General features: G+C 38.5%; 1 protein-coding gene across 1 annotated transcript in view; it reads left to right on the top strand.

Moving 5' to 3' along the window:
- Window positions 1-16,282, top strand: part of LOC126248312 (exopolyphosphatase PRUNE1-like) — a 204,237-nt gene that overhangs the window by 162,244 nt on the left and 25,711 nt on the right. The gene's annotated exons all lie outside the window — the stretch shown is intronic.

Raw genomic sequence — 16,282 nt, forward strand, 5'->3', positions numbered from 1 at the left:
TTTATCAGTAGACCATTTTTCCGTAGAACATTTCCTAAATGGTTGAAGGAAGTATGCTGAAATTAAGCCTTTTATAAGAAAGGAGATAAAGAAATACCATCAAACCTTCACCCAGTTTCACTTTTACCTGCATTCTCAAAAAGTGTAGGAACGATAACATACCGTCATCATCTTAGCCATTTGATCACAAATAAAATATTATTCAAGTCACAGTTTAAATTTCTAAAGGATTCTGATTTTGAGAAGACTATCTACATGTACAGTGAGAATGTACTTAATTCATTAGACAATAAATTACAGGCTACTGGTATATTTTATGATCTGTCAAAGACATTTGACTGTAAATCACAATATCCTTTTAAGGCCAGATTCTCATTCAAATGAGCAAAAAACAGGCAAAGTTTGGAAATTTTTTGAGACTATGAAAAGGCATACAAAGGATCTATTTGGGGATTATGATTGATCATACTTTGAACTTTCATTTTAGATTTTCAATTTAAAAGCAAATGGTGTGCCTGTAGGTATGATTTGATCAAGGGCCTGCAAGTTTGAAGTACACAGACTGCGTGCAGTGCACCCCGTCAGAAGTTATCTGAAATAAAAAATGAATAACATCAGTTGATACTGTATTAAATTTATGGGAGCTTATACCTGAACACAATGAAATAACCTTAAATTTAATGATATGGAGCTAACTTGAACTTTGAGTTTGATTTTTGTGTGTTTTTTCACTATTTATGGTTTTAAAAAATATAGTTAATATTAAAAAATTTCATACATTGTAGGTATCTGCTCCCAAGAAAATTGTTTATTTTTTGGGGGTTAAAGGTAGAAGTCAATAGGTTGAACCATTTTTATTTTATACTGCATGCAATATTGAAAAATCATTTCTCAAGCAAAACCTGTTTAAGGTTTAGGGAATACTCTTACACGTATTATTAGCTCAATTTGCATAAAAACAACATGTTTTTATATATTTTTGATGTCACTGAACATTAATATGAACTTAGATTTTCAAGATTCAAAACAGCTAATCCAATATGGCAGACCAAGCATTATTTTTGACCAATTTTGACAAAAATAAGTGGTCTCATTACTTATGTTTAGTCTGCATTTCCAGAACCATAGATCAACCCTTCCTCTAACTCTTAACTGTTCCTGGAGAGCAAGTCCCTAGTTCTTCTTGGCAAGAAAGGCTGATCTGGCTGAGCTGGATATGCTGCGGGTGGCAACCTGCTCACGTTATATGTCAGCTTTTTTGTTGAATATGTTTGCATGCATACTGCAGTGTAAATCATTCTGTGAATGTGCGTTATGGCACAACAAGTTTTCTACCTGATCCGGGTGTCTCCTGCTGAGAGCATCCTACAGCAACTGTGACACTACTTCAAACAACGGGCTGTAGAAATTTTTGTAATGCACATATTCAAAAACTCTTTCCTCCTAATATTCTTGACACACACTATATGATCAAAAGTATCCAGACACCTGGCTGAAAATGACTTACAATTTCGTGGTGCCCTCTATCGGAAATGCTGGAATTCAATATAGTGTTAGCCCTCCCTTAACCTTGATGACCGCTTCCACTCTCACAGGCATGCATTCAATCAGGTGTCGGAAGGTTTCTGGGGGAATGACAGCCCATTCTTCATGGAGTCCTGCACTGAGAGAGGTATCGATGTCGGTTGGTGAGGCTTGGCATGAAGTCGGCATTCCGAAACATCCCAAAGGTGTTCTAGGATTCAGGTCAGGACTCTGCAGGCCAATCCGTTACAGGGATGTTATTGTCGTGCAACCACTCTGCCACAGGGCGTGCATTATAAACAAGTGCTCGATTGCGTTGAATGATGCAGTCGTCATCCCCGAATAACTCTTCAACAGTGGGAAGCAAGAAGGTGCTTAAAACATCAATGTAGGCCTGTGCTGTGATAGTGCCACACAAAGCAACAAGGGGTGCAAGCCCCCTCCACAAAAAACATGACCACACCATAACACCACGAGGGAGTTTAAAGAATAAAGTAGATGAGCTTCTGGTTTGTTTAGAAGATTTAGAAGCTGAGAATGAAATAGATATACTATGCCTGTCTGAGCATCACATTGTTACTGATATGGATAAGGTAAATGTAAGTGGATATAAGCTCTCTGCACATGTAATGAGAGAAAATATGGGGAAAGGAGGAGTTGCCATATATGTCAAAAGTTATCATTGTGCAAAAAGTATAGAAACAAAAAACTTTTGTGTAGAGAAACATATAGAAGCATGTGCCTGTGAGCTTAAATTAAATAAAGGCACATTTATAATTGTAACTGTATATAGGTCCCCATCAGGAAATTTTCATTTATTTCTGAAAAATTTGGACTCCTTGTTGTGCTATCTGTCAGACAGGGGGAAGCAAATTATTATTTGTGGGGACTTCAATGTAGATTCTCTGAAAGAGGGTAATAGGAAAAATGACCTTGAAGTATTACTCGGTTCTTTCAATTTGACACCCGTTATTGATTTTCCTACTCGGGTGGTAAAGGATAGCAGCTCACTGATAGATAACTTCTTTATAGACCAAGATAAGTTTAACCAGATAAATGCTCAGCCTGTTGAGAATGGTCTTTCTGATCATGGTGCACAGCTAGTTACAATATATGACATAGCTCCATTCAGCAATACTAAACAGACCTCCAAAGTAGTACGTCCAGTCAACGATTTAACAATTGCAAATTTCAGGGAAAGCCTACAGCAGTTAGACTGGGATGAGGTGTACCGTGAACCTGATGCCAATTTAAAATATAATTTATTTCATGACATTTTTGTAAATGCATTTGAAAACTGCTTCCCCAAGAAAATAGTTAAATATACTCGTAAGAAACCTTGTAACAAACCATGGCTTACTAAGGGTATAAAAATATCTTGTAACCGGAAAAGGGAAATGTATCTGACAGCAAGAAAGAGTAGTGACCCAGAAACTATCAAAAATTATAAAAACTACTGTGTTATAGTAAGAAAAGTTATTAAAAAATCCAGGAGTATGTGTATCATGTCTGAAATCAGCAACTCTGATAATAAAATTAAAACAATTTGGAATATTATTAAAAGAGAAACAGGTCAACCAAGAGCAGAGGAAGACAGTATTACCATCAAATTGAATGAAAACTTTACGAACAAAAAGTCAGAAGTTGAAAATATTTTTAATAATCATTTTCTAAATGTTGTGGATATAGTAGGATCCAGGTGTTCATTAGAAGATGCTAGGCTGTTAATGGAAGAGGCCATACCTATGCAATTTGATACAATTGAAATCTCACCCACTTCTCCCTCTGAAATTAGGAAAATAATAAACTTGCTTAAAAGCAAAAACTCACATGGAATTGATGGCATTTCCAGCAAAATACTAAAAGCTTGTTCTCAACAGATAAGTAAGATTCTCAGCCACCTGTGTAATAGCTCTCTGGAACAGGGCATTTTCCCTGATAGACTGAAATATGCTATTGTTATACCTTTGCATAAAAAGGGGGATAGATCTGATGTCAACAATTACCGTCCAATCTCCCTTCTAACAGCTTTATCCAAAATTTTTGAGAAAGTAATGTATTCAAGAGTAGCTTCACATATCTGTAAAAATGAAGTACTAACAAAATGTCAGTTTGGTTTCCAGAAAGGTTTTTCAACAGAAAATGCCATATATGCTTTCACCAGTCAAATTTTGAATGATCTGAATAACCGAACACCACCCATTGGGATTTTTTGTGATCTCTCAAAGGCTTTTGATTGTGTAAATCATGAAATTCTGCTAGACAAGCTCAAGTATTGTGGCATGAGTGGGACAGTGCACAAATGGTTTAATTCGTACCTAACTGGAAGAGTGCAGAAAGTCGAAATAAGTAGTTCTCGTAACATGCAAAGATCAGCACATTCCTCAAACTGGGGAACTATCAAGAATGGGGTTCCACAAGGGTCAGTCTTGGGTCCTTTGTTGTTCTTATTATATATTAATGACTTGCCATTCTATATTCATGAAGAAGCAAAGTTAGTTCTCTTTGCTGATGATACAAGTATAGTAATCACACCTGACAAACAAGAATTAACTGAAACTTCCTGGCAGATTAAAACTGTGTGCCCGACCGAGACTTGAACTCGGGACCTTTGCCTTTCGCGGGCAAGTGCTCTACCAACTGAGCTACCGAAGCACGACTCACGCCCGGTACTCACAGCTTTACTTCTACCAGTACCTCGTCTCCTACCTTCCAAACTTTACAGAAGCTCTCCTGTGAGCACTTGCCCGCGAAAGGCAAAGGTCCCGAGTTCGAGTCTCGGTCGGGCACACAGTTTTAATCTGCCAGGAAGTTTCATATCAGCGCACACTCCGCTGCAGAGTGAAAATCTCATTCAAGAATTAACTGATGAAATTGTCAATACTGTCTTTCAGAAAATTACTAAGTGGTTCCTTGTAAACGGACTCTCACTGAATTTTGATAATACACAGTACATACAGTTCCGTACAGTGAATGGTATGACGCCATTAATAAATATAGACCTTAATCAGAAGCATATAGCTAAGGTAGAATATTGCAAATTTTTAGGTGTGTCCATTGATGAGAGATTAAATTGGAAGAAACACATTGATGATCTGCTGAAACGTTTGAGTTCAGCTACTTATGCAATAAGGGTCATTGCAAATTTTGGTGATAAACATCTTAGTAAATTAGCTTACTACGCCTATTTTCACTCATTGCTTTCATATGGCATCATATTTTGGGGTAATTCATCACTGAGGAATAAAGTATTTATTGCACAAAAGCGTGTAATCAGAATAATAGCTGGAGTCCACCCAAGATCATCCTGCAGACATTTATTTAAGGATCTAGGGATATTCACAGTAGCTTCTCAGTATATATACTCTCTTATGAAATTTGTTATTAACAACCAAACCCAATTCAAAAGTAATAGCAGTGTGCATAACTACAATACTAGGAGAAAGGATGATCTTCACTATTCAAGATTAAATCTAACTTTGGCACAGAAAGGGGTGAATTATACTGGCACTAAAGTCTTTGGTTACTTACCAAATAGTATCAAAAGTCTGACAGATAACCAACAAGTATTTAAGAAGAAATTAAAAGAATTTCTGAATGACAACTCCTTCTACTCCATAGAGGAATTTTTAGATATAAATTAAGAAAAAAAATATTAAAAAAATAAATAAAAAAATAAAAAAATAAAAAATAAAGAAAAAAACACAATAAAATAAAGTTGTTATATTAACTTAAGTATGTTGTTAAATTAACCTAATTATGTCATGTATTGGAAAATTCGACTCGTTCCACATCATTACGAAATATCGTATTCATGATCCATGGAACTAGTATTAATCTAATCTAATCTAATCTAATCTAATCTAATCTTACTGTTGGCACTACAAACGCTGGGAGATGACGTTCACTGGGCATTCGCCATACCCACACCCTGCCATCAGATCGCCACATTGTGTATCGTGAATCGTCAGTCGACACAGTGTTTTTCCACTGTTCAATCATCCAATGTTCACGCTTCTTACACCAAGCGATGCATCGTTGGGCATTTATCGGTGTGATGTGTGGCTTATGAGCAGCCGCTCAACCATGAAATCCATGTTTTCTTACCTCCCGCCTAACTGTCATAGTACTTGCAGTGGATCCTGATGCAGTTTAGAATTCCTGTGTGATGGTCTGGATAGATGTCTGCCTATTACACATTACGACACTCTTCAACTGTCGGTGTTCTCTTGTCAGTCAACAAATGAGGTCGGCCTATATGCTTTTGTGCTGTATGTGTCCCTTAACGTTTCCACTTCACTATCACATCAGAAACAGTGGACCTAAGGATGTTTAGGAGTGTGGAAATCTCATGTACAGACATATGACACAAGTGACACCAAATCACCTGACCACGTTCGAAGTCCACGAGTTCTGCGGAGCACCCCATTCTGCTCTCTCATGATGTCTAATGACTACTGAGGTTGCTGATATGGAGTACCTGGCAGTAGATGGCAGCACAATGCACCTAATATGAGAAACATATGTTTTTAGTAGTCTCCAGACACTTTTGATCTCATAGTGTATATACCTTTAAAAAATGCAATAAAATCGAATTTTCAACCATTTTGAAGAGAATCTGGCCTTAAGCAAATTAGAACATTACAGTGTAACAGGAAATAGTGCAGGATGGTTGAAATCGTATATCTCCAACAGAAAATAAAGGGTGTCAGAGGAAAGAGACATGTATTAAGCTATCAGGTACCATCTAGCTGGGAACCAATAACATGTGGTGTGCCCCAAGGTTCCATCTATTAGGGCCCTTACATTTTCGTGTGTATACCAATGACCTTTCGTTAGTAACATTACCAGATGCTAAGTTTGTTTTGTTTGCAGATGATATAAACATTGCCATAAATACTAAATGAAGTATAGCCATAGAAGGATTCGTTTGAGCAGTTGCGAGCGGGCTCATGCTCATGCGCAGTTGAGTCGCTTGCGAGTAATATCTTTAAGCAATAACAGCAAGCAGGCAGATACTACCTGTAAAAATTTTACTGGTGCGCCCAAGCTGCCAGATTCACGCAGTCGCAGCAGGCTTGGATCTAGGGGTGAGGAGGCAAACCAGAGTGTCTGCCCCAGGTGGCAATTTTTTTTTTTTTGGGGCGGTGGGTTGCAAATTCATATTCTTGAAGAAAAAATACCTTGTTTCAAAAAGCACACAGCATCCAGTGCACATTGGTGTATTGATTATTCATATGATTTTGAATTGCACCCCTGTTGCTTTTTTAACATTTTTGATCACATTCTAAGTTGATTTCTAAATGAATCATAAGTTGGTTTTTTAATGCGTGCATAGTGTTTGTGAAGTCTCTGCCAGAGGAATCCTGGTTGCATCTAGAAATAAACTTTCCTACAGACTAAAGGGGACAGGGCTATATGAGCTGAGCGGAATAAAGCTGAACAGTTGAATGCTAATTGCTGTTTGTTAAGTGGTTGACTGGGTTTGCGAATAATCAGCCTTTTTATGATTACTAGTGAAATTCATAACTACCAGAGTGGAAATAAACGACTAACAGGAATAACAGATAAGAAAGATTACTTATTGTCTTCTCGGTTATCCAAGAAAATGAAATTTTGACAGAAAAGTTCTGTTCAGATCGCTACTCAAGTAAGGGCCAGTTGTACAGGCCCCGGCTAGCAACCACTCAAGTTCAGTTCTGTGAGTAGTGCAGAAAATGTGTTGTACTAACACGTAGTAATGCCTAACAGGAGAATAAACACGGGATAACTAAACTGGTGATTGTTGCAGGGTTACTGAAGTTAACCAGAGAATGCATCTTGACACTGGCAGGAATAGTTACAGAATTAGTGATGACAAGATTGTTTGTTAGAACGAGGAAGGAGAGGAAACGGGATATATTATGGAAGAATATGATGATTCCAAATTTATACAAAAATTTACCACTACTACTTTTCGGTCTCATGCTTGAGAAGCTTGGAGCATATGAATGAAATGTGAAACTATTTCCTTACATAAAGCTTTTTGCTTTTAGTAGGCATAATAGGCATTTGATATTGGTAATAAGTGAATTCTATTCCGTCATGCTATAAAAATGTCCATTTGTGCCAAAACAGTCGTATTTATTTGGTGTGTGTTCCAATTGCTGCAATATTAGACAGGCCTATTTCGTGTCATCTAGCAAACAGTGACAAAATAGACATAATCAGATCGAGAAATCTCACTAGTCTTGGGTACTATTCGTATTAACAGCTTTTTCAGTATTAGACAACGACATTACAATTTTTCATGTAGCAAAACATTTGACGTACTTTGATGAAGTAATAGATCCTTTTGCAGAAAGGAAAGCACAGCATGTAAAGCTGTAGCAAGATAAGAGAGAAAAAAATGCTAAGACCTAAGAATTGAAGAAATGTGTACTGTCTTGCTTGTCTCTTGTCTTTATGTTTCCTATATTTAATTTTATGTCACACAAAAAGCAAATTATTAGTTAATAGGCAATAAAGAGTGCAAATTTTCTGGATAGTTCTTATCCTCCCGGTTACAAATAGTCCCATCCAGTATTAATGAGAGAGAGAGAGAGAGAGAGAGAGAGAGAGAGAGAGATGGGGGGGGGGGATGTGAAATTGGCCGACTGCCAACTGTGAGCAGGAGAGCCACCACAGGACATTTTAATTTCCACTGTCGTGAATATAGTTTGATTGCATCCATTACAATATATACAGATTTGAATTCCACACAGTGAAATACAGTGACGTGCGATAGAAGAATGTTGTATGAAGAGGTGTGGCACTGTACTTTGGCAGACTTAAGTCCAAATAACATGTCTTACATTTCCTCGAACATATAAGTTTTATGTATCAGACATCTTCAGGAAGATGTGTGCTACAAATTGAACATTTTTTTAAAAGTCGATTTTTTAAATTTCTGTCGTCCTATCTCAAACACTTGCGGGAGGAGGGGAGGGGTCGGAAATATCATAGATCCGGGCCAGATATGCAGAGCAGTCTGAGCTGTAGTTAGGAGGTGCGTAGTCCCCATGTGACCCGTGTTTACATTTAGTGATTTTGCTGTTTCCTCTTCATTTACTGCTGTCACATCAAATTAAAACAAAACGAATCTCTTTGGCCAGGATCTATCAAGTGAATTAAAATACATCCACATAATTACAGAGGGCTAAAATGTTATTAGTTTCAGATCTTATTTTATTTCCACCTTTCTGACAGTCAAGCATTAATCACCTTGTAGAACATTGAAGTTGTTTTTGTTGGCTTGCAAAAGACGTTTGGCTTTTATTGATCTTCTCTGCTGAGGCAGTCAATTTATTTGAAATGACGTGTTTAATTCTTCGCTATTGGCTATTTTCTACTGTTCATTGCATTTCAAGTGCACATTTTCGTCTTTTAGAACATACAGCATTATGCCATAATATAGAACCAAACATGAGATAATACCATACTGGTACTCCAAGAAAATTTACATCCCGATAACCACACTTAAAAGCTTAATATCAGATCGAGGCTTACTTCATTGAGAATCTGGACACGCGAATGTGCTCTAGAAGCCGAATTATGAATTTTAGTATGGTTCACGAAATTCTGATGCTCTGGGAGTACCCTCTGATGTCTTGTTTCTATTATGACATAATGTAAGATCTTTTAATGTTTTACACATATGAACATACAGGCTTTCTTACGTCATCGTAGCTGCGCAAGCGTGGTGACACCTGTTATCTGACACTCTGGCAACTACTGAAATGAACCTATTTCTAACAGGTCGTGGGAAAATATTGCGAATGGTGGCTTGAAAAGCATTAAGCTTAGTTTACACAACGACTTTGGGTTGCGCCACTCGTTGTATGGAATGAGTTGCATGCAAATGGTTTCATATGTGACTGTAGACATGGCAAAGCCAGCATACACTTCAGTTTTGTCGTTTTGTGGGTTCCTGAGTCGTGTCTGAAATAAAAGTTTCGGCAGCTACACGTCGCGTGAGTTGTGATGGAGTTAAAGCTTGTTGCGTGGAATCGCTGCATAAGAAAAAAATAATAAACGTATTTTGATTCATGACTGGATGAAGAAAAGATGGCAGCTCGGTTGCTCAGCAACCTTGCTAAAATAATTTTTAATGGAAGACCCAAGAAGCTCCTTTAATAATCTTAGAATGTCACCAGAACTGTTCATGTTTCTTCTAAATAGAGTTAATTATGCGATAAGGAAAAGATACTGTGATGCATGAAGCTCTGTTGCCAGAACTGAAATTACATATCACATTGTGTGCATTACAATTGAGAACATTTGGCACACTAAGAAGATGCAGGTTTAGTTGGTGATGACGCTTTTTCATTAACACCAATAATTATTAACATTTACACCAATACTTACTAACATTAACACTAATAATTGTTAATATTAACAGCAATAATTATTCGAAGCAGGCTGCATTAAGAAGAGAATGGTTTGCAAACTACTGTCATGAAGATAATCTGTACAGTGGCAATACTTCAAAATTCAAACATACGTGAATGAGGAATACTGCTACGATGTTTTAATGATTTGTGTACCCTTCCCTCCCATCAGCAATATTCCTTAAAAAAGTGTCGGCCAGCTCAAATGATGGGATTTTAGTCTTGTAGAGTAGAGCATTCTCACAGTCAGAATTGTACTTTCTTGCATTTTTCTTAATTCATTTGTATATCTGCTCCTAATTCAGTAAATTTTTCCCTGCAGCTCGGATATTGTCAAACCATCTATGTTCTGACTGCACATGACAGTCTCGGGAGCAGCAGTATGTTGCTTATTTTTGTAATCCACATCACTGAAATCCCACAAACACCTATGCAAAGCATAGATATTCAAAAAGAAAATGTTATTCTCCACTCCACACTTCATATTTCAGTTTGTCCACACACTATGAACACACACAACCTCAAAACGCTTGCAACTATTGTCACTAAAGTTGGAACATGCCGAAAGTGTTTAGTTTCACCAACGAGTTGGGCAAACATGCATGTACAGTGGCTGGTAGCACAGTTGCCTGCAGCCTTGTGTCGTCGTGTAAACTAGGCTTTACTTTCAAAGTAATTTTCCTTTTATTCAAGATGAACTATGTACGATGAATTTCATAAATCACAGTGTGTTTGACTCATTTAAAAATCAATTCTTTGAGGGTGAGCCATTTAGAAGAATTTAGAGCCCAGAAGATCAGACATTTATGTTGTTATCAAACATTTTACTGGCATGTTTGTGTGATGTATCTTGAAGTGTAACACACGCAAAAAAGATCAACATTATATGTGAAAGCTTAGCTTCCCTTGCAGCTTATTAATCTGTAGGTAGTGGAGAGCGGGCATGGTAATTACAACGATATACAATCACTTGCACTCCCATCACTTACTATGAATACTTTAATTCTCGCAGCATATATGCAATGCGTGAAACATGGAGCGCGTACTACAGAGAACTGATGAGGCAAATACACAGTTGTTCTCGCTGTGGTATGGTAGTGATATTATTGGGGGCTGAGCCAGTGGTTCTACGTCCTCACATATCTTGGAGATCAATATTACATGTGAACGAGTTGCTTTCCTTGTAGCAACAATATGTATATTAATTTAAACCATTAACTTTTCCTATTTGTGTGTTTGCGCTACGTAACAGTGATGTTGCTATTGGCTGACTACATCATGTGTCCTATACTGTGAATATCGGCTGGCAAGATAATGTGACATGAGCTGTGATTGGCTTACAAAAGTGCATCACAATTTCAATTTCAATGCCTCTGAAAGTAACACGCAGTGTTTGGTGGAATTCGCATTTATACTTTCGTAATACGAAAATATGCAGCGTACATGTTGCTGCAGATCAAAGATCTTTCCAAAATTTTTTTCCCCCTCCCTACTTTTGTTTTCTAAAGTGCTGAGAAGTTCTACGCCGATGTATAAAAACTGTAGCCATGCAAAGGACTGATGACTTTTACAGTTCTGAGGGAAAGTAGACTGTCAGTTAACACAGAAAAAGTGTATTTTCACCCAAGAGAAAATGTATTTTTAACCGGGAAATCTGGGAAAAGTTCGGAAATTTTTTTTCCTCGTCCGTGTACACATCCTGTTATAACAACATTGATTGGTTAGTGTACCATGTTCAGAGATTCGGAGGTCAATATGCCCCTGCAATATTATGCCTTCCCACACCACAACACCTCAACCACCAAAACAGCCATGTTCAGCAATGCTGTAGGGACCCTCATATGGCAAGAGATGGGAATGTGTAATGCACCCAGGAACATTGCATATTTATTTCAGTTACTATGTGTGGTATACTCTAGCAGTTGTTTCTGTGTATGGTCCAAGTTTCAGTGAGCTATAGTACTTGGCAGTGACACATCATGTGGAAGTTACTTTCATTCTTAAGTTTTGCACACCAGTGTACGAGCCTCCACTTGTACCCTCTGTGGGCACTTGACAGTGATATGCAAAGTATGGATGTAATTTCAGGTGCTAAGGTACTTTAGAGATGTTGTTTATTTGCTTATTCAGGTACTGAGTTGAACAAAATATAAATATTCAATGTTGTTGTTGTTGAAAATTGTTTGGTTTTTCAGTGATGACAGAGTAGTTACGTGTGGGCATGAAGGGAAGTGTGTAGGGTACTGTTACTTCTGTTAATAGAGTCTTAATTCTACAAATTTATGTATACAATTGTTTCACAATATTATAACATGCTGTTGAAACTTTTTAGTTTCCAGCTGTGAAAATGAGGCTTTGTGTGTAGAAGGTCTTGTAATATCCGTGTCTTGTAAATTTTTTGACAGTTTCATCTGAGAGTAAATGATAGCAACTAAAATTGGTTAAAAAAAGAAAAGTGCATTATATGAAATGGCTTTTCGTGGAAGGAAACAGCAAATCATTATAGTGAAAACTACAGAGGACAAAATTTACAGGAAAGTGGAAATAGAATTCTTTAACTATTCAGTTGTTTTGGCTATATGCCAAAAGCAACTGTTGAGAAGATAGCATAATTGTGGCATTCCAAAAAAAGTAGTTATTGACATTAAAATAATGCTGAAATAGTGGTATTATTTGTCACCAGCTGGCTATATGCAAGTCTGAATGAAACCCCTAGTTTTTTACACAAGACACACAGAATATGCTTCATTTTGGAAATGGTAAAGAAATTTTCTGCAAATAAATATATTTCTGTAGACGAACCTTGGTATACTCTCAGTATGTTAAATAGTGTCAGAATTTCATGACTTCAAATAGAATTTTAGCTATTCTTTCTTATTCTAAAAAATTATTTAGGAATATAGGAGATGACTCACCTAAAGGCAAAAGTGGCTGCATCATCAACAGATACATACACAAAAGGTACAGAGCTTTACTTTGCTAGCTTTTGCAATGGGATTCCTTTCTCAAGCTGTTGGAGAAAAACACACACACACACACACACACACACACACACACACACACACACACACACACTCCTATCTCCCTCCATTGGGCTTATTCGATTGCCTCATGGTTCATGGTGAGTGTACTGGGTTGAGGTTGGGGTGCAGTGTAGGGTGGGATGAGAGATGGAGAGAGGCGGGAGGCATGGAGGGGTTGGGACAAAGTGCCTAGTCACTTGTGGGAGAGTGTAGAGCAGTCAGTGAGCTAACTGGGGGGGGGGGGGGGGCGGCTGCAGGTGGAGGGGGCATGTGGCAAACGGCTGAGCACTTAACTTCACAGACTAGGACATGAGATGGCAGCACACAACTAGCTGACGTGTATTGAGTGGGGTGATGGGAAAGGGGCATTGTGTGTGTGTGCCCCCCCCCCCCCCCCCCACACACACACACCATTTGGTGGGGGGGGTGGGGAGGGTGGGAGACAGAGAGCTTAGGTTTAGGCCAGGGACGTTACAGGAGTGAAGGACGTGCTGTAAGGATAGTTCCCATCTGTGCAGCTCAGAAAATCTGCTGGTGGTGGGGAGGATCCAGATGGCACGGGTTGTGAAGCAGCCATTGAAATCTCACATGGCATGCTGTGCTCCATGTTGTGGACTGGGTGGTCCACCTTGTTTTTGGCAACTGTTTGACATTGGACGTTCATTCCAGTTGACAGCTGGTTGGTTGTCATACCAATGTAAAACCACTGCACAATGTAAAACACTGTGCAGTGGTTGCAGTGGAGCTGGTATATAACATAGCTGCTTTCTCAGGTGTGCTGGGGTAGGTCCTCACATTCATCGCAAGAACAAACCACAAAGAAGTGGCCCCCTTTTCATCCAATACTATCCAGGACTGGAATGACTGAACCACGTCCTTCGTCAGGGCTTTGATTGACTATCATGCTCTGAAATGAGGAACATCCTACCCAAGTTACTTCCATCCCATCCTAAAGAGGTGTTATATCTCAACATCCTAGTCCATCACAATGCCACTTCCACTCCCACTCCCAATCCCCTTCCACAGGGATCGTACCCTTGTGGAAGATCCAGATGCAAGACCTACCCGATCCACCTACTCCAGTCCAGTCACCGGTTTATCCTACCCCATCATAGGTCGGACCACCTCTGAAAGGAGCCATGTTATATACTAGCTCTGCTGCAATGACCGAACAGTGTTTTACATTGGTCTGACAACCAACCAGCTGTCAACCAGAATGAATGGCCATTGTCAAACTGTTGCCAAAAACAAGGTGGACCACCCAGTTGCATAACATGCAGATCCACCAGAACTTTCTGTACATTATTATTGTAATCAATACTTTTATTGACTATTGATTTGGGTTGTACTATTATTAGACAAGTGGTTTTATTAATACTTTGGGGCAGTGGTTTATTTTTACACAGTCTGTTTTGCCTGTAGCTGTTTGTAAAAGGTACCTGTTGTAGAATGAGCTTCCACAAGACTTTACTGGAGTTGCAATAGAGAAAGACAGGTGACAATGACCTGCAGAAATAGATGACTGATATATCTTAGCAGACACTAAACTGATGCTTCAGAACTTCAGAAGGAAACATTAGTGCCATTGGAGAAAACATTAAGTGTGTGAAGATAATCAGTAGGTCATCTTACAGAATTAAGACATTATTGGTAAAGTTACTTGGAAATAATTGGAGTTAAGATTACATAAATTAAGGGAAAAAGCAACCCAGAGGTACATAACAGAAACCAGCATTAACACTACCTTTCAAACACTAGCTCTCTCTCTCTCTCTCTCTCTCTCTCTCTCTCTCTCTCTCTCTCTCTCTCTCTCTCTCTCTCACACACACACACACACACACACACACACACTCCTGTAGCTATCTATGGCAAGTCCAAATAGTCTTGTTGTGGCAATGGGTGTGTACATTTGGGTGTCTTGGTAATATGTAGGAATGTGTGTACTTTAGTTAGAAAAAGAACTAGTGCTCAAAAGTTAGTAAAGTGAATAGTCTCGCCATGGCCACAGGAGTGTGTGTTTGTGCCCCATGTATGGATTTGCTTAATTTGAGTGGTTGCATTTCCCTTGTTTTACATATTGCTTCATTCAGGAATTTCCATTGTTTTCATACATTGCCCTGGAAACAGATTTCTATGCTCTTTTCAGCTCATACATCAAAATGTCATAATGTTTTGGTCCTGTCACTGGCTGTGGTAGTCTAGAGGAAATAGCATAGACACTGGCCCTGGAGGTCCTGGGTTCAATCCCAGATAGGAGCAGGGATTTTTCCTCGTTCAAGTCCATCCTGGATGGCTCTTGGTCCACTCAAGCTACGTTCAAATGAGTACCAGTGATCTTTCCCAGAATTTAAATGTGGTTGATGCGATGATCCCGCCAACCTCTTGCTCCTAGTGCTGTTGCATTTAGGCCAATAATCTGGTCACAGGCATTCAGCACAGACTTTCACCTTGGTTCAGTGTGTATCTTTCAGTTAAGAAAGATGTGGCATTTGTACTGGCACTTAGTCTTATGTCACTGGAGGTGGAGAAAAAGCAAAAGTTTGTAAAACATATCATTCATACATTGAAGTTTATGAATATCAAATTAGGATCCGTCTGTTTCATTTGAATGATGGTAGTAGTTTTGGGTTATGTAGGACGCTTGTGTGATTTTCTTTGGCCCATTCTTGCAGTGCTGCGTCAATCTTATGATTTTGTGTTCCTGTGTGATATCATCAGTTACTATTTTGTGTGATATTTTAGCAGGTAGCTTGATGCTGAAATCAGCACCTTGTGGATTGTGTGTGCGTTTGTTTAATGGCCTTTGATTTCCATAATTAGAACTTCAAACTCTTCCACCTAAGTGACAGCTTGTGATAGGATCTGTGTACTATGTTGAACAACATTGGTAATTTTGTATTTGTGGTGGTGTCTGATAACAATTTGCATTTTGATTATTCTTATTCTGCTTGTGTAGATCTTGTAGCAGATGCTCATTTCATGGTGACAGGAGTTCTATATTCCCTGAAATAACAGCCAACTTTGCTCCTGCAAAGAACACACAGTGATTTCAGTGTGAAATGTTTAGGAGGCATTCTAGCTGTTTGCCCAGAAAATGAGCGATTTTTGCATTGATCAAGATTCTCTAGTGAGTTATGAACTTGCAGGAGGAATGTTTCTTGTTCCCCTTGAATAAGCGAAGCTACTCCACAGGGCAAGTGGCTTTCATTTTCATTTGGTGTGGTAGAGGACTTTGTTTCCAAAATTAATGTTTATTTACATAATGCAAATTGTAGTTAACAGATTATTGTGATGCTCCAACCATCACATATGGTATAGTATTTTCAT

The sequence above is a fragment of the Schistocerca nitens genome, chromosome 3 (assembly GCF_023898315.1).
Source record: "Schistocerca nitens isolate TAMUIC-IGC-003100 chromosome 3, iqSchNite1.1, whole genome shotgun sequence".
NCBI classification, from domain to species: domain Eukaryota; kingdom Metazoa; phylum Arthropoda; class Insecta; order Orthoptera; family Acrididae; genus Schistocerca; species Schistocerca nitens.